Genomic DNA, 17,500 nt, shown 5'->3' with positions numbered 1-17,500 from the left:
CCAAAAATCGCCGATCCCAAACCCGTTCCTTCGTCGGTCCTAGATAATTATTTTTCTTATAAGAGCGTGCTAACAGGAAGACGTCCAAATGGAGTGTCTCTCCTTAGAAGTTCTTCCTTTTAGAGGGGGAAAAATTTACTTCAGATTGAAGAATTTTTTCTTTCTATGATCCTTCAGTATTCTCTACTTCTGTGCAGCTTCCGCCTTATTCTGCACAATCTTTATATTTGGATCTTCAACATTATAGACTTTACTTTCTCATTTCAAATCCGCACAATCGTAAAGTGATCAACAAATAATGACTAGTTCTCCTTTTCGGATTCTATTTCTTCTCTCCCGTTCTCCTTCCTGTCTCCCTCTTCTTCTCGTCTTTTCTGTCCGAATCCTTTCAAATAAATCCATTATTAGTCTTGAAGATTCTTGTTTAGCTTTTGATAACTGCCTTCCTGATTCCACTTGTCGTTGATTCCTTTCTGTATTCTGGTTTTCTTTCAAAGTCGGAGACTCAATAACTCTCTTAACTTTCATCAAAGCATTTTCTGCATCACCCAAATCTTTTTTCCTTTTTAATGGCCTCAGGGGCAAGTCGGCGATAAAATCTTGCAAATTTGGGTTGATCTATAAAACGATTAAAACAATTTTTTTACCTTTTCTAACATTCCTGCTCAAGACGAATGACAATTTGAAGCCGATTTCAAAATGCACCGGTATTCCATATTCCTTCTAACAGAGAGAGAGAATCTTTTGGAGCTCTGGCAGGAAAGCATTCAACTTTCCTATTGATGACGGAAGAGAAATTGTTGAAGTCGAACAACGAGTTGGGAGAATTTTGAAGACTATTCCGGATGGGAGCCTGTTGGGAATTTCCAAAAGGAAGACGTTCAATTGGAGTGCCTCTCCTTAGAAGTCCTTCCTTTTTTTAGAGAGAGAGAAAAAAATTACTTCAGATTGAAGAATTCTCGATCTTTCTCTGGTCCTTCAATATTCTCTACTTCTGTGCAGTTTCCGCCTTATTCTGCACAATCTTTAGTTTTGGATCTTCAACATTATGGACTTTACTTTCTCCTTTCAAATCTGCCCATCGTAAACTGATCAATAAATAATAACTAGTTCTCCTTTTCAGATTCTTTATTTCTTCTCTCCCGTTCTCCTTCCTGTCTCCTTCTTCTTCCTGTATTTTCTGTCCGAATCCTTTCAAATAAATCAGTTATTAGTCTTCAAGATTCTTGTTTTGCTTTTCATGACTGCCTTCATGATTCCACTTGTCGTTGATCCCTTTATGACGAAGTATTTTGGTTTTCTTTCAAAGTCACACTCAACAATTCTCTTAACTTTCACCAAAGCATTTTCTGCAAAACCCAAATCTTGTTTCCTTTTTAATAGTATCATGGTGAGTCGGTTATAAAAGCATGCAAATTTGGGTTTGTCAATTAAACAATCAAAACAACCTTTTTTACCTTTTCTAACATTTATGCTTGAGACGAATTACAATTTGAAGGCAATTTGGGATTGCACCTGTATTCCATATTTCTCCTTTTGGAGCTCTGACAGGAAAGCATTCAACTTTACTATTGATGACCAAAGACAAATTGGAGACAAACAAAGAGTTGGGGGAGCTTTGAAGACTGAAGACTTGTTGAAGCTTGTTAGAGATTTCCAAAAGGCCCTCATGTTTTTTTTAAAATAAGCTAGATACAGGCACTCTACATTGTTGGCTGGGCGGGGCTGCCCGCTTCCCGCTGGGTGGGCGGGCCTCCCCCCTTCCCGCTGGCAGGGCGGGGCTCCCCCCTTCCCGCTGGCAGGGCGGGGCTCCCCCCTTCCCGCTGGCAGGGCAGGGCTCCCCCCCCCTTCCCGCTGGCAGGGCGGGGCTCCCCCCATCCCGCTGGCAGGGTGGGGCTCCCCCCCATCCCGCTGGCAGGGCGGGGCTCCCCCCCATCCCGCTGGCAGGGCGGGGCTCCCCCCTTCCCGCTGGCAGGGCAGGGCTCCCCCCCCCTTCCTGCTGGCAGGGCGGGGCTCCCCCTTCCCGCTGGCAGGGGGGGCTCCCCCCTTCCCGCTGGCAGGGCGGAGCTCCCCCCTTCCCGCTGGCAGGGCGGGGCTCCCCCCTTCCGCCTGGCAGGGCGGGGCTCCCCCCTTCCCGCTGGCTGGGCGGGGCTCCCCCCCTTCCCGCTGGCAGGGCTGGGCTCCCCTCCCTAACCGGTGGCAGGGCGGGGCTCCCCCCTTCCTGCTGGCAGGGCGGGGCTCCCCCCTTCCTGCTGGCAGGGCGGGGTCCCCCCTTCCCATTGGCAGGGCGGGGCTCCCACCTTCCCGCTGGCAGGGCGAGTCTCCCCCCTACCTGCTGGCAGGGCGGGTCTCCCCCATTCCTGCTGTAATGGGGGGGGGGCTCCCTTCCTTCCCGCTGGCAGGGCTGGACTCCCCCCCTTCCGCCTGGCAGGTGGGGCTCCCCCCCTTCCGCCTGGCAGGTGGGGCTCCCCCCCTTCCGCCTGGCAGGTGGGGCTCCCCCCTTCCCGCTGGCAGGCCGGGGGTCATCCCCCTTCCCGCTGGAAGGGCAGGGCTCCCCGTTAAAAAATTTAAAAAATACTGTAATTATATATATATATATATATATATATATATATATATATATATATATATATATATATATATATATATATATATATATATATATATATATATATATATATGTATATATATATATTTATAATATACACACAGATTCATATGCATATACATATAAGTATATACATAGTTGTCGTAAAGTTTGGAGTATTGGCAGTATCCTACTAGACATAGATCCCGATATAGCAGGGATAAATTAACTCTCAAAGGGCATATGGCAAGCAATAATCTAAAAAAAATCTGAATCTTGATCTTGGAATTTTCAGCACAGTTTGAGGGCTCTATGAGGGTTTGTTCTTCATGTCGTTTTCTCCGGTAGTATGGTGGAAACTCTTAAACTGGACTTTTGAATCTTCTCAGGAATGGGTTCAGTCATACGAGGGACTAATTTCAGGCCATCATCTTTACAGAATCCAAATTGTTCCATGTAGATTCCAACTCTGCTTTGAACTGATCCAGTTTCATAAACATCAGACACCAGCTGATCAAAGTTGTCTCGGTCGCCATGAAACACTGTTCCTTCAGGTTGATCCTTACCCACATCACTATTACTGATTACTGAAACACTTTCAACCATGTATATGCCAGGACTGTTTCCAGTTCAAAAGGAAAAGCGTAGCATTACTGAAACACTTTCAACCATGTATATGCCAGGACTGTTTCCAGTTCAAAAGGAAAAGCGTAGCATTCATAATTACCTAGTTTGTTTAGGAAAGTAGTTGATTGTTTAGATTTGAAGAGATGGCGGAGTGTCATACATAGTAGGATATGCGTTTTCATCTTCCACTGTCCACCTGTTGCTTCTTTACACATATCTTGACTAACTGTTAGTACTAATACTCATTCTCGATCGGATGGGTCCCTCTTACCACACATTAGTGTAAATACTGATTGTAGAACTTAAGCAGGAATTTTTTGCTTGAGGGTACACTCGAGAACACTATTCTATCTTATTTCTCTTCCTCTTGTTTTATTAAAGTTTTTATAGTTTGTATAAGAGATATTTATTTTAATGTTATTACTCTTCTTGAAAATATTCTATTTACCCTTTTTCCTTTCCTCACAGGGCTATTTTCCCTTTTGGAGCCTCTGGGATTATAGCATCCTGCATTTCCAACTAGGGTTGTAGCTTAGCTAGTAATAATAATAATAATAATAATAATAATAAGGAACGTCACTAGATTTGGTGGGCCATAAAAGTGTCTTGGTTTCTTTGAAGGCATTGAGTAATTTAGTGTAAAGCTCAAGACTAACTTCTTTGATCCAGTCATCATCTCACAAATTACAAGCAGAAAGAACAATTGTTTTCAGTGATTCCAAAGATTTACAAAATATCAATGTGTCTTTATATGGGGATGATCAGAAATCAATGCTGTCTTTCAGGTCAGAACAGTCTTCAAACTTCAACCTGAGATTGACTAGTCATTTCGAAAGCTTGTTCATTATTGCTATTGTTGCATGGATTCTCATTATACACATTTCTAAATGACAAAGTTTTAGAACCCGAACTTTGTGAATAACTTCTTTTTTTTTATAAAATCGAAGATGTGAAAATGCTTTCTCTATACATCTTTTCTTGTCTGATGTTTCCTCAGTTTTTGTGATGGTGTAACACTGCTGAGGTATTCGTCTCACTAAAAACTGCTTGTGTCGGCACTCATGAAATTAGGTCTCCCTTGCGAAAAGATCTAGTCCTCTTATTTTGCATTGTAAATCTTCATCATTTAGTTAAATTTCCTTTTCTTCAATGTTTTTATACGCATCCGAGTGGAACTTTTGCAAGCTATGTATATTACCAGAGTCCTTTACCTTGTCACCTTTACAAAATATACAGTATTTACCAAATATCACTATTTAACATCTTTTTTAGGCGACTTATTCACTTACATTCAAGCATTTGTTTTTATGCTTAATAATGTGCGGCGACCAATTCAAAAACACTCTCGTCGCAACTTTATAAACTAGTAAATAAACAAATGAACAAATAAGTAAGAAAAATAATTAATCTTAACTTCGAACTACATTTGAATAAATACCTTTAAATTTTATATATAAAAAAAATAAAAGACCTTAATCTTTTAAGATGTTTGGAATTTGTCGGGAGAAAAAATCATCACTTGCTTATTTGGATTTATCGGTTTGAAACGGATAGAAAAGTTTTGGTATCTATTTGGATATAACGTAAACTTTGGCTAAAAAAAGCGTATGTAATAAGGACGTATTTATAATGCAATATGTAATTACAGATTAGTTATTTTTCCTGAGAGGACTTCGTTTGCAAAGAGAAATATGTTATAATCAAGATTTTTTTCGCTTTGTCTCTGTACATTTTGTATTCCTTTAGAAATACATATTATACTATTGAAATGTTTGCTTTTTTACATATGTTTCTTGATATATTGCAATAGTCCCTGAAAATTTTTGTGAAAGTCTGAATATAGTTGACCGCCCATATAAAAGCTTAATGTAGATTTATGTGAGGCAGAGTTGAGCATAGCGTGAAACAGGGGTTTTGGTCCCCTATGTGAGAACTGCCCCGAGTTGAGAATGGAAGTAATAATGTGGTTTCTGGAAGGGTTACAAGATTTTGGTATGTTTGGTTAAATGGATAAATTCCAGGAATTTAGAAGGTAAGAAGACTAATTACGTTTAATAAATCCAAAGAAATATCTTGCAATTCCAAATTATCAAAGGGCTGAGTGCGCGGGTCAATACTCACCTCGATAGAACTCTCAAAATTTACGTTTTGGTCCAATTATTATCATCATCATCATCATCATCATCATTATTATTATTATTATTATTATTATTATTATTATTATTATTATTACCTCCGCCAAGGAGGTCATCTTTTCACCTCTGTCTATTTGTTTGTCACCAATCTAATTAAAAAAGTTACGGGTGAATTTTGACCAACTACTACAAATATAATTAAAAACTATGTATTCAGGCCGAATCTCTCTCTCTCTCTCTCTCTCTCTCTCTCTCTCTCTCTCTCTCTCTCTGAATGTCATTTAGGCCGGTATAACTCTTGTATGGTGTTTTTTTTTTATTATTATTATTTTACATCGAACCATATCTGAAAGTACTTTTTCTTTCATCGATGACTTGAACAAGGCTAAATCCGAAATAATCTAAAGTAGCTAATAACGGAAGGAATATTTTAGCTGCGATACTCCAATAATTTCTACACGATTTTGCGGATTTAAGATATATATATATATATATATATATATATATATATATATATATATATATATATATATATATATATATATATATATATACACATATACATACACATATACATATATATGTATGTGTGTGTGCGTGTATTTAGTATTTGCAGTGGATATTCGAAACGTCAAATGATAAAACAGAATGAAATATGGCAACTCGATTTGTAAAATTTTAATGCTTTCACTAGCAAAAACACCTCGTTGCTGTCTTTGATTCGCTAAGGTTGGAGAGGGCTCCGCCCATTTCATAGTATTAGTAAGAAGAGCAACACCTTGCCTGTTTTGTCACGGGAACACTAGTGACATCTGACGAAAGATTTCCCCAGTGTCGGCGTTCCTTTGATTCTAACTGTACACTCGGGCATACCATTCTGTTATTTCTCTTCCATTTGTTTTTTGAAGTTGCAATAGTTAATATATGAAAGATTTATTTTAATGTTGTTACTGTTCTTAAAAGATTTTATTTTAATTGTTAATTGCTTCTCTTGTACTTTATTTATTTTCTTATTTCCTTTCCTCACACGGCTATTTTCCCTGTTTTAGCCTTTGGGATCATAGCATCTTGCTTTTCCAACTAGGGTTGTAGCTTAGAAGTAATAATAATAATAATGATAATAATAATATAGATTTTTTTTTTCAAGAAAGTTATGTGCTTTCATTGTACTTTCTCTTTCCTAATATACTTTTATAAACGTGTTTCATACATACATGTTATGTTTTAGAAAATATATTAAAAAATTGGAAGAAGATATGAAGACAGAGAAGAAATTTAATAAAATATCAATCACATTTACTAAAGGTTAATTGAAGAAAAAAACTGAGAACAAGAATCTACAATGTTTAGTTTGGGTGATCAAGTACAGTGAAAAACAGTTTAAGAAAATATATTAATATTGATTTTAAACAACTAGTCACTGTAGTCAAAGAAAGCTCAGAATGGCAGTAAATGTTTTTGGGTTTGAAGAGAAGAGTAATTAGGCAAATGGGTTGATTTAATACAATAAGATGATGTCAAATCTACGCATTATGAAACAGAAAACATTTTTTTTTATCATAGTAGTAAATTATCCAATATTTAAAACGTGACCCAGACTCAAGATAAGGCCTAGCCATCATCACATTAATAAACCAAGAAACGACATTTCATAATGGATTTCTTCGTAAAGATTCCTACTATTAGCCACTGAAACCATTCTCTAAATTTAAGCTCATATCCAAATATATTATCTCATTAGTCAATTTTAACCAAATGTTTCCTGTTTTCTCCCATTGCATACATTCTCTAAGACAAGCCCTTGTTTATGTAATGTCTGTCTTTTATTAGAAACATATACATTCATATTCTATAGTATTTACAATATTTCTTTTCATTCGCATAATTTTCAATTGGGTATTGTTATCAAAGTTGTTAGAGATTTAATATCTCATTGGCCGTAGATCTCACATATTTTCCGCGTATCCCTCTCAGAATCAGTTATTCGTACAAGAAACGGCCGTTTACCAATTGGGAAATACATACTAGGATCGAGATAAAGAAAAAAAAAAAGGAAAAACGAAGGTTAGATGAACAGCCATCCTCCACCCCCACCTCATCTTGCTGGGGGTACTCCTCTTCATGGACTTTTCAGTTCCGCCACCCTCCTCTGTAACTGCTTTTGCCTGAAGAAACATCTTGCCTTCAAACTAAGCAATGCCCTTGACTTGTGCTCTTGTTATCGTCTTGTTTGAAGTTCCCTATGATCTGGGTGCGCCTAGATAATGCTCTTTGAGAAGTCTACCTCAGGTGACTTTGGGCTTACTTAACCTTGATTTTACGATCCCCGTTAATGATCATAAAGTGGGAGCGCAAAGCGCGAGAGGCGTTTCTGTTTTAGTATAAACTCATCGGCGTTACGCTTGATTATTTGAAATGCAATCTATTAGTACAGTAGGGTAACTTTACATCAAACGGGATAAGTTGGTGGCAACCTTTCCGCCTATTTTTGTTGCCTTATTTTCTTTCCTCATTGGGATATTTTCCTTGTAGCAGCTCTTGGGCTTATAGCATTTTGCTTTTCCCACTAGGGTTGTATCTGAGCTAGTAATAATAATAATAATAATAATAATAATAATAATAATAATAATAATAATAATGGTCACTTGTAGGAATTTTTCCTGCATGGTTCTATCAGATATCGTAATGTGTTCTCGTGACACAAACTTGAAACGGCTGGTTCACAATATAAAATTTACACCCATTTAATTTACCTGGTTGTAGATTTTATTTTTTTCTATTAATGTGTAGCGAAGTTCTCTAACACTTTTAGGTACGAATTTTAATCATACAGACGGACAGACAGACTAGATTTCAGAAACCTATGTCGATTAGACATAGAAATGTAAGATGGATTCTTCCATGTTACATAGTATGGAGGAGACAGGATGGAGTCAGCCACTCAGCTAATGAATATTAATTGAAAATTCATTAAAGGCAAAAAGTAGTATAGATGACTGTAAAATGGCTGAGCCCTTTTTCCTGCACATTGAGGCCTTGTCGCAATTAACAACTTATGAAATTCTGTGTAAAACAACTAATGTTACTGTCTTCTGGAGAAGAGTTTGTTATTGAATGGATAGATGTGTTGAATATACCTAGACTGTGGGTGTGGCCATGCTATAGTTTTTCTCGGAGGAATGGGGTAGACCAAAACTGCTCCTGCGAAACGCAGACTCCTTTATAGGTAAAGAATTTAGGGACGCTTGAGGAATATCGGAAATTGTATAGAGAAGTTCGATTTATCAAGCCTGCCTTTTGCCAGCACGGACTCTTGCGTAGTGGAGGACCAAATGTGACAGACTTCTGAGCGCGAAGACACTAACCGTAATCAAATACTCTCTGTGTATTCGTTCGGTTTAGATTGCCCTACCTTATGTAAGACACGGGCTCTTGCGTTGGCAGGCAGTAAGATCGGGTGTTTATAACTATTTACAGTTTATGAGGAAGTGGATTGATTTGTGAGTATGTGTCTAATTGATAATTACTATTGATTTTATTCAACGCTGTTTTTATGACCGAATGTGTTGAAAAAAACAAAAATTGCAATTTACTTCTTACGTACTGCTGCATGCTTTCCAATTGCTTGATAATTTTATTGATATCACATACTGCAATTAGCTAATACGCTTACTTGGAATTTTTATAATCTTTTATTATGAAATACACATTTACAAACTTACAGCTTATTTGGAATTGGTCGAAAGGAAACCTGAAAAATCAAGCATGACTGGTTAAGTGATTTAAAATAAGGCGTATATCGGTTTGATAAATCAAGGAGTGTGCTTGCAAAGGGTAAGCTAAGACCTTGCATTTTTTTTATCTTTTTTTTTTTTTTTCGTGAGGCTAAGGCGTGAAGTTAACTACGTATCACATCGAGGAGTGTGGCCTTGAAAGAATGATATATTATGTATTTTTGAGGGGGTGGGGAGGCTAAATCTCTCTCTCTCTCTCTCTCTCTCTCTCTCTCTCTCTCTCTCTCTCTCTCTCTCTCTCTCTCTCTCTCTCTCTCGCGTGTGTGTGTACGAGTGTGCACATTGGCAATTATATAGTGAAAAAAATTAAAGAAAAGCTGGTTTCTTTAGACTCTACTGTGAAAACGTAAATTTTAGTCATGCATAATTCATAGGTTGCATTCTTTCATTCTTTTCTTCCTTATAGCCAACTACTGTGTCAGTCTACACTCCTTTTCCATCGCCATGAATTATTATTATTATTATTATTATTATTATTATTATTATTATTATTATTATTATTATTATTTTGGTCGTTTCGAACCTGGACTACGTATTATGCACTTTAAAATTCTATTTGCATCAGCCTATGCATTCAGAAATCTGTTTGCTTTTGCTGCTCAGAATATACTCGAGCAAATCTTTACAATTTTATTTATCGTAGATTTTTATCTCATTATTATTTATCTGTTATAATATTTACTATATATTTGATTTTATTTGTTTATTAGATTTAATATAAATGTTTTTTTTTCTTCCCAAATTTAATCTGGCCAGCTCTGTAATAAACCAGGAGGACTAGTCGTCCTTGTAAACTCTGGGTTGACATGAAGGTTTTATAATTGAATTACTTTTGTTTAAATAACAACAACAGGAAAACTTTGGGGAAAATTGACAGAATGGGCCATAAACTGACTCTAAACGCCATCGACAAAAAAATCCCATTCCCAAGGTGATGTAAAGCCCAAGATGCCTTACGAGACATAACTGGTTTGCATGCAAACCTTGCCTGGGGTCACCTAACCCCATGTTTACCTGGGAACACTTACTGTGATGCGCCTGCATTTTTGTTGAACATTTTGACGTGAATCTCGTTTTATAGTTTATATGTTTGATGTTGTTACTGATATTAATATCTTCTCTATAATATATATATATATATATATATATATATATATATATATATATATATATATATATATATACAGGTATATATATATATATATATATATATATATATATATATATGTGTTCATGTGTATGTGTGTGTGTGTTTTCGGCCACGCTCAGCTTTCCGTCACTCTGTTAAGGGGGAGAGGAAATAGTCATACATGGTGAGGGGGAGAGGAAGTAGCCATACATGGTGAGAGAGGGTGCGTGCGTGCATATCGTAATTTTCGATAGGTCCCGTACACTAGTGTGTGTGTATATATATATATATATATATATATATATATATATATATATATATATATATATTATTATTATCAACAGCCGTAACTAGTCCACTGCAGGGCAAAGGCCTCAGACGTGTCTTCCCACTCGCATTTATTTATGGTCTTTCTATATCGGTGTAAACTAGCGAATTTAAATTTTCTTAGCTCGTTAAGCCATCGTGTATATATATGTATATTAACATCACCATCAGCCGTAACTAGTCTACTGCAAGACAAAGGCCTCAGACATTTCCTCCCACTCGCGTCTGTTTATGGTCTTTCTATATCATTATAAACTAGCGAATTTAAATTTTCTTAGGTCATTAAGCCATCGTGTATATATATATATATATATATATATATGTATATATATATATATATATATATATATATATATATATATATATATATCATCATCATCATCAACAGCCGTATCTAGTCCACTGCAGGGCAAAGGCCTCAGACATGTCCTCCTACTCGCGTTTATTTATGGTCTTTCTATATCAGTGTAAACTAGCGAATTAAAATTTTCTTAGCTCGTTAAGTTATCGTGTATATACACACACACACACACACACACATATATATATATATATATACATATATATATATATATATATATATATATATATATATATATATATTTACATACATACATACATACATACATAGCCTACACACACACACACACACACACACATTACTGTAATTTTTTACGGTAGTTATAATGATGACAATGACTTTTTATTTGAACTATATGCAGCTAATTTAAAATCCAGGATGTATTTTTGATTGCAAATATACATTTAAGAAGTAAATCTGGTCTGTCTCTTCAGTTGCAAATAATATTGGTATAGGGAATGTGTTTCAAGGTCGTTGAAGCTCTTATTATCAACAGGAAATTTTAAAATTAATTAATTCCGCATTGTTTTGAATATTTTTTCTCACCTGGTCTTCAGCAGCCGACTTGCGGTCTATTATCCTTGATCTGGATATTAATATTTTACACTCGTTCATTAGGTATTTGTGCTTGCTGTATATGATTTTTCGTAGTTCTGCCATCCTTTTCATTTGCATTTTCCCATAAGTCTCTTTTTATAGTTTATATATGAAAGAGCTATTTTAATGTTGTTACTCTTCTCAAAATAGTTTATTTTAATTGTTTTTTGTGAATTCTATTGTAGTTTATTTATTTCCTTATTTCCTTTCATCACTGGGTTATTTTTCCCTTTTGGAGCCCTTGGCCTTATATCATCCTGCTTTTCCAACTAGGGTTGTAGCTTCGCTAATCACAATGTAATAATAATAATAATAATAATACTAATAATAATAATAATAATAAGGATGATGATGATGATGATAATCATAATTGTTTCTCTCCTTCATCATCAATTTAAGGGGTACACAGGAAGCTATAAAATGTCCAAGGGGGACGGAAAAACAAAAAGGTTGGAAACCACCTATATAATACAATGTATAAATCTAACAATCCTAAGGATCAATACTTCATAGATTTTATAAGTTTTATTCTAGTTGTGACCATATTGTGGAATAAAATTCCAAATCAATTAGTTGAATCAGTGGAACTTCAGATATTTGTTTGACCGTTTATATGTTTCTTATCTGTTTAACATTGGTATTTGTCTTAATATATTCTTTATTTTTGTAATTCATCTTTCTCTGTTTTTTCTTTATTTTTCAAAGATGATTTCCTTGCTGGTGTCCTTGGCCTTGTAGCATTTTACTTTTCCAAGCAAGGATGCAGATTGGCTAGTAATAATGATGATGCTGATAATAATAATGATAACAACAACAGTAATGATATTGATAATTACAATAACATTCAATCCTTCGGTGATGATTACTTTGTTTACATCGCCTTATCCTTATCTTTTATTGACGTGTTTGTTGCTATGAAGAATATGGCAATTTCTGCAGTTCTGATATTCCCTATCAGTTTTGCTTTATCCTTATAAGAATACTCTATACATCCAGTAGGTGTAAATATAAGAATGCTGTATACATCCAGTAGATGTAAATATGTATGTTTATATGACTGATAGATTTGAAGTTTTCTGGCATCTTGACATCGATGGTCATTGACGCCGATATCGTTTATTGTAAATAAAAAATTAAAGAATATTTAAGTAAAACCATAGAAGCGAGGATGTCATTATAAAAGTTAGATAGCTTTCAGAAGACCTCCATCTGAAATAAATGTAAAAATACTGCTTGCATAGTACGACACATCATGTCCAAGAATCTTGGCAAAGATGAACCTGCCATCCTCACCTCGAGCCTCAAACAGATGTCTATTTCTTTCCGTGGTATAAGTGGGGCATTCAGTCAACGAGTGTAGGGATACTTATGACTCCTGGCTAGTACAGTGGTAACGTGTTCGCCTAGCATTCGCATGGCAGCAGATCGAGGTCACTGTTGTGCTTGGGCACCATAGTGGTCTTGCCCGGCTGAGGGTCTGGTGAGAATTTAGTCTGATGGTACTGGAACTGAAACCAGATACCTTCCCTTTAGAATAAATTGAAGGAAATTGAAAGATTGGTCATATTTGATATCACTCTTGATATTGTAATATAATATTACGTACAGATGATATCCGATGTTTCTGGGTTGTGTAGACTAAGTCCAGAGGTTTACGCCTGCCTTTCATTCCCCTTTAACCCCTTGGCGTTTCCCTCCGAGAGCTCTGGATTTACCCACCACAAATTGGGTTCAATGAAAGTCTTTATATCTGGTTTTTGTTTATTAATAATACTTTAACAAAGCGAACACAACAATTAAGAAAACAATAAACAATAGCACAGCGTTCCAAAGAGAGAAAGCATAAATAAAATATTTAGAACACCCCTCGCTCCCAATCCTGAATACAAGAAGACGAGGGCTGGGTTTAGGATTCATTGCCCTGGGAATGACCTGAGCGAAACTGAAACAAGCAAAGAATCAATCTTGGCGTGTTTCAGTGTGGCTCAAGGTCGAAACTAAGTTTCAGTGCAGCCAGGATCCACGTATGCTGGAATTACACTAGTCATTTCTTGCTTGAGGTTTTCGCCAACCTCCAGCTGATGCTAGCGAGCGAAAGCGTTATAGCAAGACCACGTCCTATTTGCAGCCGCCATCTTGTTTGTTTACATGCGAAGTCATGCGCGCGGTTTGTGTTGGTTTCTTTCCCTCCAGTCGGGACGCTGATATCTCGAGCAAAATGCTCCCGGTTTCCCATTTTCGACAGCAACGGCTCGCTACTGGTGAAAATAAAGGCTAGTGTGGTTCCAGCTATAGAAGTGGATCCTGGGTGAAGCAGAATTAGCAATAAAACTGTTGCAAGTTTTTATTATCACTGATCAAAATTTAGAACGTTATCCCATACACTTGGAAAACTAGTTTATTCTTTGAAAGGATTTATCGTTATGTTTACGTGCTTTCATTGTTGTTGTTTTTTTTTCACTGTATAACCTTAATGTACTGTGAGATTTCACAGAATGTCATGATAATGCCCAACAGAAAGGCAGACTAGTAAAATAATTGAAAAAAAAAACAAAAACGATAATTACGAATAACAAGAGTGGAATCTTAAAATATAAAAGGAGTCAATTTAGAATTGCACTCAATTATACACACACACAAACATAGACACACACACACACACACACACACACATATATATATATATATATATATATATATATATATATATATATATATATATATATATATATATATATATATATATATATATTATATACTGTATAAGCGTGTTTGTGTATGCGTGTATACGAAAGAGATTTAAATACTAACAACCTAGGATAGAATATAAAATAATGCCAGAATAGAATGCCACAGGTAATCCTCGGTGTAATAACAGACGAGAGATTTATTAAAGCAATACTCTCAAGTCTATTGTTGCATATGTCTACGGTGGCTCCTGAGGGTGTCACTGAGCCACGTAGCCATTACACACCGCGGATATTTCCGCAGATATTTCCGCGGATAGTTCCTTTGCGAGAAGCAGACCACTCCATCCTCAGCACTGATGTCATTCACAACACGAAGTATTTAGCCTCCTTGTCCTGAAAAAGTTTGAAATTATTATTATTATTATTATTATTATTATTATTATTATTATTATTATTATTATTATTAGAGGAAGTAGGGAAAAGCAAAGGGAGAGGGGAGAAAAGTCGGGGAATTGATAAAGGTGTTATATGAAAAAAACAATTTATATATATATATATATATATATATATATATATATATATATATATATATATATATACAGTATATATATATATATATATATATATATATATATATATATATATATATACATATATATATATATATATATATATATATATATATATATATATATATATATATATATGCAGTATGTATATTATGCTTATTATTTTTATGTATATATGTCTGTATATATACGTCAGTATATATATATATATATATATATATATATATATATATATATATATATATATATAATTTGATTGTGAATCAAAAATAGTGTCACATCTTAGATACATAGATATACAACGGTATAAAGTATATTGCGAATTTATTACCCAGCCATGGGCTGTAGCTTTCCAACACACACACACACACACAAAAAGAAAAAAAGGTTAAATTAAAACGTCACTTACTAGGAAGCTGTTCGTAGCCCCTGGCACCGAACTGGTGGGTGCCATAGCGGGTGGCGCCTCTGCGTCTCTGCCCGGGCCTCTTTCTCCGTTCTAGGTTGACAAGCCCGTCCACCGAACATAGGCCTAGCATTACTACGAGGAGCACCACCCACAACTGAAGGTGGAAAAAAAAAAAACGCTAATTAGAGGAGTTTGGTAATCAGTCAGTGTAGATGCGCAGATTTATCTCTAAAAGACTTGCTGAGGAACCAGAAGGGTGAACTTATTTGGTGCCACCCTACGGCTATTGGAAAAGTGCGTGCTGTAACAATATATATGTAGATATATATATATATATATATATATATATATATATATATATATATATTATCTCACGACCTTTATCCCTTTGGATTGGCGTTGCCAAAAGAAAACAACCTCCTGGTTTGTACGAGTTGATGGTGCTAATACCAAGACCTATTGTTTTTTACTTGACCACAGCAGATTAATGTACCCATTTACTTAATTCGATATATATATATATATATATATATATATATATATATATATATATATATATATAAAGGAATGAAAAAGAACAACACTAATGAATATGTGAAGATTTACAAATTGAATTATTTTTGCTTATATATATATATATATATATATATATATATATATATATATATATATATATATATATATATTGAGCTTATACTTTGTCAATGATATAAAGAAAAAGATGGCTTGTACTTACTGTCTTGAAATTCATGTTGAAATGATCAAAGCTTGGATGACCTGACTCTGAAAAGGAATTTTAAAAAGCTTGTTCATAGATTAATCTACATTTAGAAAGTACAATTCATTTCATTTATATTTTTTCTAAGCGTATTGAAAATGGATACCAGTTGTTTATATCAGTATCGAGGAATTGGTGTAAAATAGATATGAGACTAAAGTTTTTAAAATTAGATTTCAAAGGATACTAAGGAGGAGGTTGAAATACAGCTGTGATATTAATTGCAGATTATATAAATGGAGTTCGGTTTGGGTGCAAATTAGGGTTGATTGACAATGAAGAGAAAAATATTGAGTCTATAGAGTTGGGTTTTTAATAATGAAACCATATGGAAACATTTAAAACCCTTTTTTCAGAAAATTGCTGTATTGTTAAAGTAGTTTGCATTTATAAGTTATGAGCTTTTGTTCAATAATCTTTAGGATAGAAATGTAAACGATATGAAATTATTGTTAAGTTTAACCACTATATAATTTTCTTATATAAAAAAAAATAATTTAAAAATCAGAAATGAATACGAATAGGAATATGCTTAAAACTAGTACGTTTGGACGCATTTTGCTCCTTTTTTTGTAACCAAAGATTGCATTAACAAAATATATTTTGGCAAAATTCAAGTTTAATGGTTTAAAGGCCGCTCATGAATGGCAGAGGCAAGAGACAGTGACATTGCCCTATCAAGCTGGACAATGCCCTAGAGACTGATCATATATACATATGATCAGCTCCCAAGCCCCCTCTCCACCTAAGCTAGAACCAAGGAGTGCAAGGCAATGGCCACTGATGACTCAGTAGATAGAGCTATAGGCTCTCCCATACCCCCAGCCTTAGCTCACAAAGATGATGAGGTTGCAGCGACCAAAGAAACTAACGAGTTTGAGCGGTACTTGAACCCCAGTCTGACGTTCACGAGTCTGGGACGTTACCACATCGGCTTACTAATTTATACAGTTTTTTTTTTATGTCCATGGGGTTGCATTTACACACACACACACATACATAAAAAACAACAGTTCTATCCATTCGAGTCCGTTGTAGGACAAAGGCCTCAGACAAGTCTTTATTCATGTTTGTGGTTTGGTCAGTTTTCATCACTACGCTGTCCAGTGCGGATTGGTGATGGTGGGAGACTTTAGTCTAATCGCTCACAGCAAGTTTACCTAGTATGGGTGCCTCTGACTACTACAGCCTTGCTGATCATGGCGATGCACAAACCTTTTCACCACGTTAAGGTATCCCCACTCAGAAAGGCACACACAAATACACACACACACACACACACACATATATATATATATATATATATATAAAAATATATATATATATATGTATATATATATATATATATATATAAATACATATATATGTATATAAATAATATATATATATTATATATATATATATGTATATATATATATATATATATTATGTATATATATTATATATATATATATATATATGTATATATATATTTATGTGTGTATATATATATATATA

The 17,500-nt window shown here is 35.2% G+C and overlaps 1 protein-coding gene and 1 long non-coding RNA gene across 3 annotated transcripts in view; one reads left to right on the top strand and one right to left on the bottom strand.

The window, feature by feature from the left end:
- Hn (phenylalanine-4-hydroxylase) overlaps positions 1-17,500 on the top strand; it is a 331,150-nt gene that overhangs the window by 239,897 nt on the left and 73,753 nt on the right. The gene's annotated exons all lie outside the window — the stretch shown is intronic.
- The window catches only part of LOC137622088 (uncharacterized), a 17,089-nt gene continuing 13,883 nt past the window's right edge, over positions 14,295-17,500 (bottom strand). The window contains exons 2-4 of the long non-coding RNA XR_011040354.1: positions 15,962-16,008; positions 15,226-15,379; positions 14,295-14,640 (exon numbers count right to left, since the gene is read on the bottom strand). This is a non-coding gene — a long non-coding RNA (uncharacterized lncRNA). The remainder of the gene's footprint in view (positions 14,641-15,225; positions 15,380-15,961; positions 16,009-17,500) is intronic.

The sequence above is a fragment of the Palaemon carinicauda genome, chromosome 28 (assembly GCF_036898095.1).
Source record: "Palaemon carinicauda isolate YSFRI2023 chromosome 28, ASM3689809v2, whole genome shotgun sequence".
Classification (NCBI taxonomy): Eukaryota; Metazoa; Arthropoda; class Malacostraca; order Decapoda; family Palaemonidae; genus Palaemon; species Palaemon carinicauda.
The sequence above is the reverse complement of the archived record's forward strand: the minus strand, read 5'-3'. Positions and strand labels throughout refer to the sequence as shown.